The sequence below is a fragment of the Fusarium keratoplasticum genome, chromosome 3, assembly GCF_025433545.1.
Source record: "Fusarium keratoplasticum isolate Fu6.1 chromosome 3, whole genome shotgun sequence".
Lineage (NCBI taxonomy): Eukaryota > Fungi > Ascomycota > Sordariomycetes > Hypocreales > Nectriaceae > Fusarium > Fusarium keratoplasticum.
Window position 1 is genome coordinate 4507414 of NC_070531.1, and position 15161 is coordinate 4522574.

Here is a 15161-nt window from a genome sequence, read left to right on the forward strand (position 1 = left end):
AGTATATTTAATATACCTTAGGTAATATATATATAACATCTTATTAAGAGAGACCTTAATTATTAAGTATTAGCTATTATTATATATAAAGGTAGCTCCTAAGAGTTATATTCTATAATTAATAAGCTTATTTTTTATATATATCCTTAGGTATTTCTCTAAGGTCTAATATATTTATTTTATTTATTTATTTATTTATAAATAATAAATAATTAATAAAATATTATTTTCTTTTATTAAGCTTATTTAGAATTTATTAATAATAAGCTTATTTTTATTACTTATAATACCTTTAGGTATATTAAAACAGCTTTTTTTATATTTATATAATACTATTATTAGGCCTATAGCTTTAAGCTTTTTTATTATTAAAATAAATAATATATATTTTATTATAAAATATATAATAATTAATATAATATTATACCTCTTATTATTATTATATATATTTTTTAATAAGCTAATTATAAAATTAAAACGAATTTCTTAAAATAAATATAGTAAAAATAAAAATAATTAAAGTTTATTATATAATTTATATTATAATATATAAATACCTTAATATATTAAATAGCTCTTAATACATTTATAAATATTATTTATTATACTTAGTTATAAAATTTATTTTATTAAATTTAAGGTTTTTTTAAATACTTATATATATTACCCTTAGATTATTATAATATTAATAAAATACCTTTAATCTTAAGGCTTTTTATTTTAAAATAATTAATTAATATATATATTATAATAATTTAAATCTATTAATAATATAGCCCTTATATTTATTACTATTTTTATATATTATATTTTTTAGCTTTTTATATTATTAATCTTAGTTTTATAATTTCTTAATTAATATTTTAAGCTTTTTAAAAAATATTAAAAAAAATATTATTTTATTTTCTATAAGCTATTTTATAATAAGGCATAAGATATATTACTTTAAAATAATAAGTATAGCTATAAGTAATTTCTTAGAGACTTAATTAAAGATTTTTACCTTTTAAGTAATTTATTATATAATAATCTTTTCTTACTTAGCCTTTTAGCACCTAGTAATAATTATAAATATAATATAATAAGTATTATTCTTTAGTATGTATTTATTATAAGGGATAAGGCTCCTTAATATAGCTCTAATAATATATATATATATAGCTATAATTAAGGTTTTACTGAGTTGGGGAAAATGAGTGCTAAGCCGTTTTGGGCCGTTGGGCAATTTCTTATACATAGAAAAAGGTCAGAGGCCGCGGCCTCTGATTATTATTATCTTCTTTATCGGTCATAATAAGAAAGGGGAGCTTCAGGCTTTCTTCCACGGCGTAATCATCATTGCTATTAATTAATTATTTGCCCTTCCTATTTTCTATGTTATTAAGATCACGAGACAGTGTGTGAGATCCCTCTTTTGAAAAGGGTTACGAAAGGGATACGAGAAGATCTAGCTATGTGGTGTGGTGTATTTTATTTCTTTAATAAATTACTCTTAAGGTTAATAATAATATATTAAAGCTTTAATTATAATATATTTATAAAGGCTAGCTTTTTAATTAATATAAGAAATATATCCTTATATAATATTTCTCTCTTTATATAATCTAGCCGCCTTAATAAGATATTAATAAAGTTATTCTTTTTAAATTAATATTAAATATTAAAATTAAAATAAAAAAGTTATAAATTTATCTTATTAGCTTATTTCTTAATTTCTATAATAATACTTTTATATTATTTATAAAAGCTTAATAATTAATATAATTTAAGAATTTTTTTAAAAGGCCTTATAAATAATAATCTTAATATTTAAGGTTATTAATTATAGCTAATAATTTTTATTACCTTATTACCTAGTATTATTTTATACCTAAAGCTAAAGATCTTAATAAGCTTAAATTAATAAGATTTATCTATATAATTCTTTATAGCTTTAATAATTTATTAAAGCTAGCTCTATTTATAATAAATAGCTTATATATTAATTAATTAAAGAAATTAAAATCTAATCTCTTTATACAATAAATCTCCCCTCTAATATTAATTTTTTAATTATAATTCTTAATTACTTAAGGAGTTTAAAATTATATTTATTATTCTTATAAAAAGAGATTTAATTATAATTAATAATAATTATAATTAATTAATAATATATTAATAAAATTATAATAATTACTTTTTATAAAAGCCTTTAAATAAATAATTAAAATAATATAGCTAATACTTATTAATATACCTTTTTATATAATTAAAATAATTTTAATAAAAAGGTTTATAAGATTTATAAAAATATAAAAAATACTTATAATAAATTATAAGTAATATATTTTATAAGTAAGTATAATAAATAAGTAAATATAATAAAAATCCTAACTTTCTTATTAGAGATTATAAAAAAAATATTATAAATTATTTAATTAATTAAAACTACTTATTATATTCTTCCCTAGATATCTTAATTACTACTTAATAAGTCCTTATATTATAGCTAGGTTTATTATATATATTATAGCGCTAAATACTTAGTCTAATTAACCTTTCTTAATTATTACTCCTCGACGATTTAGCTATTACCTATGCATTAATATCTATCTAATTAATTACTTATTTACCTTTTTCTATTATTATTATCCCTCTTTGCTATAATTTAGTTCTTTTTGCCCTTTAGCGCTAACTTAATATTTTATTTACCTTTTAAAGATCTTTAACCTTAGTAATTAATAAGGCAACCTTATATATAATAGCCTTTATTCCTTTTATAAGGGATTATAGAGCTTTAAGGATTAACTCTAGAGAGCTATTTTAATGCCTTTTAATCTATCTTTTAAGGTATTTAGACTAAGATTTAGCCTTAAGTATAGTCTTTAGGGTCCTTAAGATCTAAGGGGTTAAGGGTTTAGCCCCTTCCTTAGTAGGCATTAGAGTCTATAGCTATATATTAAGCTTTAAGATTATAGTTTCTAGGTTAAGAAAAATAAGGCTAGCTCCTTTAAAAGCCCCTTTAATATTTCTTTTAGTTATAATAGCTTTATATATTATATAAAAAATTAAAAAGAACTTAGTTTTTAAAATATAAGTTATAGAGTATTTAATTAATTATTTTATTTTTTAATTATAAGCTTACTTTAATATATTAAAGTATTTAATATTAAGATATTAAAATAAATAAAATAAATAAAGTAATATATAAAGCTAGATAATTTTTTTTTTCTTATAATATCTCTTAAATTTAATAAATTAATAGCTTTTATAGTTATTAAGGATTAAGAAATAATAAGAATTAATTAATTAATTAATTATATATTAATTAAAGTGCTTAAGCTACTTAAGACTAATCTTATTATTAGTCTAGCTATTTTAGGTTATCGCAATAGCCTAATCGCCCGGGAGGTTACTTTCTTAGTACTAATTAGCGAGGTAATATTAGCCCGCACTAATAATAAATAATTAGATCGCCTAGTCTTCCGCATTAATTACTTAAATAATTATAATCTATTCCCGGTTTTTAGGCTATATTAATTTTAGCTTTAAATACCTTTTTAAGCCTATAATAACTATTTTACTTATAATTATACCTATAAAGAAGCTAATCTTATTAAAGTTATAAATATTATCTAATTAAATACTATATTTCGCGATTATATTTACTATAAGCTAAAACTAATTACGGATAATAGTTAGATCTTCGCACTTAGCTCTCTAATAATTATATTTCTAAAAACAACGCGTCTTAAGCTCTTAGTATTACTTAACGAAGTTTAAAGCCTAATATGTGCCAATAGGTAGCATATCGCAGTCAGTAAGTAATTAATTAGCTATTTCCTTTATACCACGAAGCCAAGGGGGAAATCCTCGCGAATCTAAGTCGAGAATAAAATAAATAAGGATTTATTCCTCTAGATTAGATAGCTAATATGATTTCTAGATAGTATTATATCGAGATTAAATACCTTACTATCGGCGATATAAGGTTTAATAATAAACTTTATAAATAATAATAGCCTATTAGAGACTTAATTTTAAGTTATTTTAAATAGCTTAAAGTACTAGAAGTATTCTAGTCTTATTATTAGGGCTTAATATATTAGGTAATTATAAATTAATTAATTAAATAGAGAGGATATAAGGTAAGGGATTTTTATTATACTTACTTATTTATTGCACTTGCGCATAAAATATATTAATAATATTAAATAAAGGCCTTAAGAATATTAATATAATAAAAGATTTAGTTTTCTTAAAAGAAAGCTTTTTTTATTAAAGGCTTTTAAAAAAAAAGCTATAAGAAAAAGAATATTTTATTAATAAAGATATTAAATTTCTTAAGGACTTAAAAAATAATACTTAATATAAGGTATAAGTTATAATATTTAGAATAATTATAAAGACTTTTTATATTACTAAATAAGAAAATTAAAAGAGTCTTATAACTAGCTAAGATCTAGCTATATAGCTATAGGTATAATCTTAGGAAATAAGAGTTATAAATATTAAAAGTTTTAAAGGGATTATTTCTTAGTATTAGTATTAGAATTTTATAAACCTATATAGAATTAGCGCTAAGGCTTAATATTAGACTTAGAGGTAAATAGAGGTTTATAGGATTAATTAATTAAATTTATCTAATTAAATATATAATATATATACCTTAGCTTATATAAATATATAAATAATAATAATTTTAATAATAATTTTAATAATAACTTAATTAAATAATAAAATTAAAAATTTTTTAATATTTTAAGCTTATTAAGATTAATTAAATCTTAGTTTTTAAAATATTATAAAGATTTATAAAATTAATTATAATATATTTTATAATTAATATATAAATATTTAAGCCTAAATAGATTTTATCTTAAAATAATATTAATTATTTAAGTTAAAAAAATAAATTTTTTATAATCTTATTTTTAACTTAGCTTTATAAGAATTTCTTTTTAAGCTTTATAATATTAAAAAAATAATTAATTAATTAATTATTAATTATAATATATTATTTTTTAATATAATATATATATATAATAAGTAATAGAATTAAGTAAGTAATATATTTTTTTTTACCCTAAGATTAAAAATTCTAATAAAAATACTATAAATTATTTAATTAATTAAAACTATTTATTATATTTTTCCTTAAATATTTTAATTATTATTTAATAAGTCTTTATATTATAACTAAGCTTATTATAAATAATATAATATTAAATACCTAATTATATTAACTTTTTTTAATTATTTTATCTTAATAATTTAGCTAACGTACATGTATAGCGAGCCGGACAGCAAGCGAACCGGACAAAAAATCCCTCAACCTACATTATCTCTATTTGATCAATTGATTCTTAACCACCCAGCATGTCACAGTCTAATAAAGAGGCTAGAATCCTTCTTGCACTTCAAGCCCATCAAAATACACCAAAACTAAGTCTTAGAGGTGCCGCAAAGCTCTACCAAGTCAAGCATTCAACACTATTTGACCGATATAATGGCATCCAAGCCCGAGTCAATACTATTCCTAATTCACGCCGACTATCTGATCTAGAGGAACAGATCCTTATTCACTTTATTCTCGACCTAGATTCGCGAGGATTTCCCCCCCGGCTTCGTGGTGTGAAGGAAATGGCTGATCAATTACTTGCCGACCGCGACGCGCCACCAGTTGGCGCGCGCTGGGCTTCAAACTTCGTCAGGCGACACCCAGACCTCAAGACGCGTTTTTTTTTCGGAAGTACGACTACCAGAGAGCCAAGTGCGAAGATCCAGCTATTATCCGTAATTGGTTTACGCTTGTGGCGAATACAATCGCGAAGTACGGCATCCGATCAGATGATTTCTACAACGTTGATGAGACTGGCTTTATGATGGGCATAATTCAGAGCGGAATGGTCGTCACAGGCACAGATAGGCGTGGAAAGCCAAAATCAGTGCAGCCCGGAAACCGGGAATGGATTACGGTCATTCAGGCGATCAATGCGGATGGCCAAGCGATCTCGCCGTTCATCATCGGTGCGGGCCAATATCACCTCGCCAACTGGTACCGGGATAGTAACCTCCCGGGCGATTGGGCTATTGCAACGACCCAAAATGGCTGGACCGATAACGAGACCGGTCTCGAGTGGCTCAAGCACTTTGACCGGTGCACAGCCAAGCGATCAAATAGTCGCTATCGTCTTCTAATCCTTGATGGCCACGAAAGTCACCACTCAATCGAATTCGAGAGATATTGTGAGGAGAAGAAGATCATCAGGCTTTGTATGCCACCTCATTCATCTCATATACTGCAGCCCCTTGACGTCGGGTGCTTTAGCGTGCTTAAGAACGCTTACGGCCAAAGAAATAGAGCATCTGATCAGATGCTCTATAACTCACGTTTCAAAGACTGAGTTCTTTCCGGCCTTCTACGCCGCATTTCAGGCCACCATGACGGAAAAGAATATTAAGTCAGCCTTCAGAGGGGCCGGGCTTGTTCCTCTTGACCCGGAAAGTGTGGTCTCGAAACTTGATGTGCAGCTACGGACTCCAACACCGGCTGAGGAGGTGGCTAAACCGTCGACCCCTTGGGTTTCAAAGACCCCAAAGACCGTGCTTGAGGCTCAATCTCAGTCAGATTACCTCGAGAGACGAGTTATAAGGCACAAAAGTAGCTCCCCAGAGTCAATTCTAGAAGCTATACGGTCTTCTTCTAAGGGAACAAAGATAGTTATGCATAAGGTTGCCTTACTTGAGGCTAGGGTTAAAGAACTTGAACAGGCAAATGAGATACTAAGCCGGCGCCGGAGGGCAAAAAAGGACCCGACTACAGAAAAGAGGGGTAATGACAGTAGAGGAAGGAAGGCAAGCAATTGATCAGATGGATATAGATGCGCAGGTAGTGGCAGAATCGTCGAGAAGTGGTAATCAAGGGAGGTCAGCGCGACCGGGGGTTCGGCATTGTGGTGTCTGCGGCAAGCCCGGTCATAATGCAAGAACATGTCAGGTAGTGATTGAGACATCTGGGGAAGAGTATAGCGAGTAATTTCAATTGATTAAATGGTTTGTTGTGTTTTTATAGTGATTTCTATCTTAAAGGTTAAAAAAAAGTGTCCGGTTCGCTTGCTGTCCGGCTCGCTATACATGTACGTTATTACCTATATATTAATATCTATTTAATTAATTACTTATCTTTTTTCCTTTACTATTATAACCCCTTTTTTTTATAATTAGGTTCTTTTTGCCCTTTAGCGCTAACTTAATATTTTATTTACCTCTCGAAGGTCTTTAACCTTAGCCCTTAATAATATAATCTTATATATATTTCCTTTTATTACCTTTATAAGAGACTTTATAGCTTTTATAATTAACTCTAAGGAGCTATTATAATACTTTTTAATTTATCTTTCGAGGTATTTAGGCTAAGATCTAGCCTTAAGTATAATCTTTAGGGTCCTTAAGACCTAAGGGATAAAAGGTTTAACCCCCTCCTTAATAGGTATTAGAGTCTATAGGTATATATTAAGCTTTAAGACTATAGCTTTTAGGTTAAGGGGAATAAAATTAGTTTTTTTAAAAGCCCTCTTAATATTTCTTTTTATTATAATAGCTTTATATATAATATAAAAGGCTAAAAAAAACTTAATCTTTAAAATATATATAATAAAATATTTAATTAGATATTTTATTTTTTAATTATAAGTTTATTTTAATATATTAAAGTATTTAATATTAAGAGGCTAAAATAAATAAGAAAAATAAAGTAATATATAAAGCTAAATAATTTTTTTTTTATAATATCTCTTAAATTTAATAAATTAATAGCTTTTATAATTATTAAGGATTAAGAAATAATAAGAATTAATTAATTAATTAATTATATATTAATTAAAGTATTTAAATTACTTAAGACTAGTCTTATTATTAATCTAGCTATTTTAAGTTATTATAATAACTTAATTACCTAAGAGGTTATTTTTTTAATATTAATTAATAAAGTAATATTAGCTTATATTAATAATAAATAATTAGATTACCTAGCCTTTTATATTAATTACTTAAATAATTATAATTTATTTTTAGTTTTTAAGTTATATTAATTTTAGCTTTAAATACCTTTTTAAGCTTATAATAATTATTTTGCTTATAATTATATCTATAAAGAAACTAATCTTATTAAAGTTATAAATATTATTTAATTAGATATTAGATTTTGTAATTATATTTATTATAAGCTAAAACTAATTATAAATAATAATTAGATCTTTATATTTAGCTCTTTAATAATTATATTTCTAAAAAAAATATATTTTAAGCTCTTAGTATTACTTAATAAAATTTAAAGCCTAATATATATTAATAAATAATATATTATAATTAATAAGTAATTAATTAGTTATTTTTTTTATATTATATAGCTATAGGGGAAATCCTTATAAGTCTAGGTTAAGAATAAAGTAAATAAGTATCTCTTCCTCTAGATTTAATAGCTTATATAAATTTATAGTAATATTGTATTAAGATTAAAGATTATTTTATCACTAATATAGCCTTAGCTTAAAGACTTAGTAAGTCTTTATAGCCTTTTAGATACTTAGATATAGATTATTTTAAAGGGCCTAAAAGGTAAGAAGGGTTTTAGCCTTAATATTTAATTATAATATATTTTATAATTAGGAATTAATTAATTAAATAAAAAGTTAGATATAAGAGGGAAAAGTATATTACTTACTTAACTATATCGCTCGCTATATATATATATTATATTAAGCTTTTAATTTTATTAAATAATACTTAAAGCTTAAGATATATTTTTTTTTTAAAATATAATTACTAAATAACTAAATATAAAAATATAATTATTTTTTATAATTAATTTAAGTTTATAATAAATATAATTATAAAATATAATATTTAATTAAATAATATTTATAATTTTAATAAAATTAGGTTTTTTATAAATATAATTATAAATAAAATAATTATTATAAGCTTATAAAGAAATTTAAAGCTTAAGTTAATATAGCCTAAATATTAAAAATAAATTATAATTATTTAAGTAATTAATATAAAAAGCTAAGTAATGTAATTATTTATTATTAATATAAAATAATATTAATATATATATATAATAAATATATTAAATAAATAAATATATTAAAAATCTTAGCCTTTTTAATAAAAATCCTAATAAAAATACTATAAATTATTTAATTAATTAAAATTATTTATTATATTTTTTCTTAAATATCTTAATTATTATTAAATAAGTCTTTATATTATAATTAAACTAATTATAAATATTATAATATTAAACCCTTAGTTATATTAACCTTTTTTAATTATTATATCTTAATAATTTAGCTATTACTTATATATTAATATTTATTTAATTAATTATTTATTTTTTTTTTATTATTATTACTTCTCTTTTTTATAATTTAATCCTTTTTACCCTTTAGCGCTAGCTTAATATCTTATTTATTTCTTAAAGGTCTTTAACCTTAGCCCTTAATAATATAATCTTATATATATTTTCCTTTATTACCTTTATAAAAGATTTTATAGCTTTTATAATTAACTCTAGGGAGCTATTATAATACCTTTTAATTTATTTCTTAATATATTTAAATTAAAATCTAGCCTTAAGTATAATCTTTAAGGTTTTTAAGACCTAAGGGGTAAAGGGTTTAATCCCCTCCTTAATAAGTATTAAAGTCTATAGCTATATATTAAGCTTTAAGATTATAGCTTCTAGGTTAAAAAGAATAAAGCTAGTTTTTTTAAAAGCCCCTTTAATATTTCTTTTTATTATAATCTTATATATAATATTAAAGATTAAAAAAAACTTAGTTTATAAAATATAAATTATAAAATATTTAATTAAATATTTTATTTCTTAATTATAAGCTTATTTTAATATATTAAAATACCTAATATTAAGAAATTAAAATAAATAAAAAAATAAAATAATATATAAAGTTAAATAATTTTATTTTTTTATAATATTTCTTAAATTTAATAAATTAATAATTTTTATAATTATTAAAAATTAAAAAGTAATAATAATTATTTAATTATTTAATTATATATTAATTAAAATATTTAAGTTATTTAAAATTAATCTTATTATTAATTTAGCTATTTTAAGTTATTATAATTATTTAATTACTTAAGAGGTTATTATCTTAGTATTAATTAATAAAATACTATTAGCTTATATTAATAATAAATAATTAAATTACTTAGCTTTTTATATTAATTACTTAGATTATTATAATTTATTCTTAGTTTCTAAGCTATATTAATTTTAATTTTAAATACCTTTTTAAACCTATAATAATTATTTTATTTGTAATTATATTTATAAAAAAGCTAATCTTATTAAAGTTATATAAATTATTTAATTAAATATTGAATTTTATAATTATATTTATTATAAATATAAATTAATTATAAATAATAACTAGATTTTTATATTTAGCTTTTTAATAATTATATTTCTAAAAAAAATATATTTTAAGCTCTAAGTATTATTTAATAAAATTAAAAGCCTAATATATATTAATAAGTAATAACATATATAATAAGTAAGTAAAATAAATAAGTAAGTAAGATAAAAATCCCTTAACTTATATTATTTCTATTTAATTAATTAATTTATTATTAAAAAAGATATCTAGCTTAAATACTAAGACTAAAATCCTTTTTACTCTTTAAGCCCTTTAAAATAACCGAAAACTAAGCCTCTAGCGCGCTATAGAGATATATAATATTTATTATATAAAGCTCTAGCGCTAATAATAAGGCATCTAGTCTTAATATAATATTATCCCTAAATTATATAAACTATTAGATCTAAAAAAATAAATTCTTATTTATTTTATTCTTAATTTAGATTCGCAAGGATTCCCCCCCTAGCTTTATAATATAAAAGAAATAGCTAATTAATTACTTATTAATCGCGATATATTACTAATTAATATTTATTAGGCTTTAAACTTTATTAAGTAATACCTAGCCCTTAAGATATATTTTTTTTATAAATATAATTATTAAAAAGTAAAATATAAAGACTTAATAATTATTTATAATTAGCTTTAGCTTATAATAAATATAATTATAAAATATAATATCTAATTAGATAATATCTATAACTTTAATAAGATTAGTTTTCTTATAGGTATAATTATAAGTAAAATAGTTATTATAAGCTTAGAAAGGTATTTAAACCTAAAATTAATATAGCCTAGGAATTAAGAATAAATTATAATTATTTAAGTAATTAATATAAAAGACTAAGTAATTTAGCTATTTATTATTAATATAGGCTAATATTACCTTATTAATTAATACTAAAATAATAACCTCTTAGGTAATTAGGCTATTATAATAACCTAAAATAATTAAATTAATAATAAGATTAATCTAAAGTAATTAAAATACTTTAATTAATATATAATTAAATAATTAAATAATTATTATTATTTTTTAATTCTTAATAGCTATAAAAATTATTATTTTATTAAATTTAAATAATATTATAAAAAAAAATATTATTTAGCTTTATATATTATTTTATTTCTTTTATTTATTTTAGCCTCTTAATATTAAATACTTTAAGTTATTTAAAAAAGCTTATAATTAAGAAATAAAATATTTAATTAGATATTTTATTACTTATATTTTAAAAATTAAGTTTTTTTTAGCCTTTTATATTATATATAAGGCTATTATAATAAAAAGAAATATTAAGGGGGTTTTTAAAAGAGCTAGCCTTATTCCTCTTAACCTAGAAATTATAGTCTTAAAGCTTAATATATAGCTATAGATACTAATATTAATTAAGGAGGTAATTAAATTATTAACCTCTTAGGCTTTAAAGACCCTAAAGATTATATTTAAGGCCTAATCTTAATTTAAATACTTTAAAAGATAAATTAAAAGGTATTAAAATAGCTCTCTAGAGTTAATTCTTAAAATATTAAAGTCTTTTATAAAGGAAATAAAGGTAATTATATATAAAATAGCTCTCATAAGGGTAAAGGTCTAAGACCTTTAATAAATAAATAAGATATTAAGCTAATATTAAAGAGTAAAAAAGATTAAATTATAAAAAAGAGAGGTAATAATAATAAAAGAAAAAAAATAAATAATTAATTAAATAAATATAGATATATAGGTAATAGCTAAATTATTAAGGAGTAATAATTAAGGGAGGTTAATTAAATTAAGTATTTAGTGATATAATATTTATAATAAGCCTAGGCATAATATAATAACTTATTAAATAATAATTAAGATATCTAAGGAAGAATATAATAAGTAATTTTATTTAATTAAATAATCTATAGTATTTTTATAATAGTTTTTAATCTTAGGGGTAAAAAAAAGTATTTTACTTGCTTATTTATCTTATTTGCTTATTATATATATTATATTATAATTAATAAGTAACGTACTTGATAAGCAAGCGCCGCAGTCATGTAAGCGCCGCACTTTTCTACCTTACACCTAACTTTTCATTTGATCAATCGATTCTCAACAACCTAATATGCCAGCTATTACTATTGAAGCTAGAACCCTTCTTGCCCTTCAGGCCCTTCAAAATAACCCAAAACTAAGCATCCGACGCGCCGCAAGCACCTATATAGTCGATGAGCGACGACTACGTCGCCGCCAGCAAGGCATCCAGTCTCGACGCGATACCATCCAGAAATCACGTCGGCTATCTGATCTAGAGGAACAGATCCTTATTCACTTTATTCTCGATCTAGATTCGCGAGGATTTCCCCCCACGGCTACGTGGTGTGAAAGAAATGGCTGATCAATTGCTTGCCGACCGCGACGCGCCACCAGTTGGCACGCGTTGGGCTCATAACTTCGTGAAGCGGCACCCAGACCTTAAGACGCGTTTCTTTCGTAAATACGATTACCAGAGAGCCAAGTGCGAAGATCCAACCATTATCCGCGATTGGTTTCGGCTTGTGGCGAATACAATCGCGAAGTACGGCATCCGATCAGATGATATCTATAACTTTGATGAGACTGGCTTTCTTATGGGCATGATTGCAAGCGGAATGGTTGTCACAGGTGCAGAAAGGCGTTCAAAGCCAAAATCAGTGCAGCCTGGAAACCGGGAATGGATTACGGTCATTCAAGCGATTAATGCGGAAGGCTGGGCGATCCAGCCGTTTATCATCGGTGCGGGCCAATATCACCTCGCCAACTGGTACCGAGAAAGCAACCTCCCGGGCGATTGGGCTATTGCGACGACCCAAAATGGCTGGACCGATAATGAGACCGGTCTAGAGTGGCTAAAACACTTTAACCGATGCACAGCCAAACGATCAAATAGTCGCTATCGTCTTCTGATCCTTGATGGCCACGAAAGTCACCACTCTATCGAATTCGAGAGATATTGTGAGGAGAATAAGATCATCCGGCTTTGTATGCCACCTCATTCCTCTCATCTACTCCAGCCCCTTGACGTCGGGTGCTTTAGCGTGCTAAAAGCAAGCTTATGGTCGAGAAATAGAGCGATTGATCAGATGCTCTATAACCCACGTTTCAAAGACCGAGTTCTTTCCGGCCTTCCACGCAGCACACGAGGCCACTATGACGGAAACAAATATCAGGGGGGGCTTTTTAAAGGAGCTGGCCTTATTCCTCTTGACCCAGAAACTGTGGTCTCAAAGCTTGATGTTCAGCTGCGGACGCCAACGCCGGTTGAGGAGGCAGCTGAACCATCGACCCCTTGGGCTTCAAAGACCCCAAAGACTGTGCTTGAGGCCCAATCTCAGTCTGAATACCTTGAAAGACGGATTAGAAGGCATCAAAGTAGCTCTCCAGAGTCAATTCTTGAAGCATTAAAGTCTCTTGCGAAGGGAACAAAGGCAGTTATGCATGAGATGGCTCTCATGAGGGCAGAGGTCCAAGACCTTCGACAGGCAAATGAGATACTAAGCCGGCGCCGGAGGGCAAAAAAGGACTAGACTGCAGAAAAGAGGAGTAATGACGGTAGAGGAAGGAAGGCAAGCAATTGATCAAATGGATATAGATGCGCAGGTGGTGGCGGAATCGTCGAGGAGTGGTGGTCAAGGAAGGTCAGCGCGACCAGGTATTCGGCGTTGTGGTGTCTGCGGTAAGCCCGGCCATAATGCAAGGACCTGTCAGGTAGTGATTGAGACGTCTGGGGAAGAGTATAGTGAGTAGTTTTAATTGATTACATGGTTTATGGTGTTTTTATCGCGATAACTATAGAGGGGGTTAAAAAAAGTGCGGCGCTTACATGACTGCGGCGCTTGCTTATCAAGTACGTTAAGTAAGTATTATAGATAAGTAAGTATTATAAAAATCCCTTATCTTATATCTTCTTTATTTAATTAATTAATTCTTAATTACTAAGTATATTAAGGCCTAATACTAAGGCTAGAATCCTTCTAGCTTTTTAAACCCTCTAAAATAACTTAAAACTAAGTATCTAATGCGCTATAATAATATATATAGTTTATTATTATACCTTATATCGCCGGCAATAAGGTATCTAGTCTCGACGCGATATTATCCCTAATTTATATAAGCTATTTAATCTAAAAAAAGATATCTTTATTTACTTTATTCTTAACCTAGATTCGCGAGGATTCCCCTTATAGTTATATAATATAAAAGAAATAGCTAATTAATTACTTATTAATTATAATATATTATTAATTAGTATATATTAGGCTTATAATTTTATTAAGTAGTATTTAAACCTTAAGATATATTTCTTTTATAAATATAATTATTAAAGAGCTAAATATAAAGACCTAATTATTATTTATAATTAGTTTTAGCTTATAGTAAATATAATCGCGAAGTATAATATTTAATTAAATAATATTTATAACTTTAATAAGATTAGCTTTCTTATAGATATAATTATAAATAAAATAATTATTATAAGTATAAAAAGGTATTTAAAGCTAAAATTAATATAGCTTAAAAACTAAGAATAAACTATAATTATTTAAGTAATTAATATAAAAGGCTAAGTAATTTAGCTATTTATTATTAATGCGGGCTAATATTACCTCGCTAATTAATATTAAAAAAATAACCTCTTAGGCGATTAAGATATTATAATAACTTAAAATAATTAGATTAATAATAAGATTAATCTTAAATAGCTTAAATACTTTAATTAA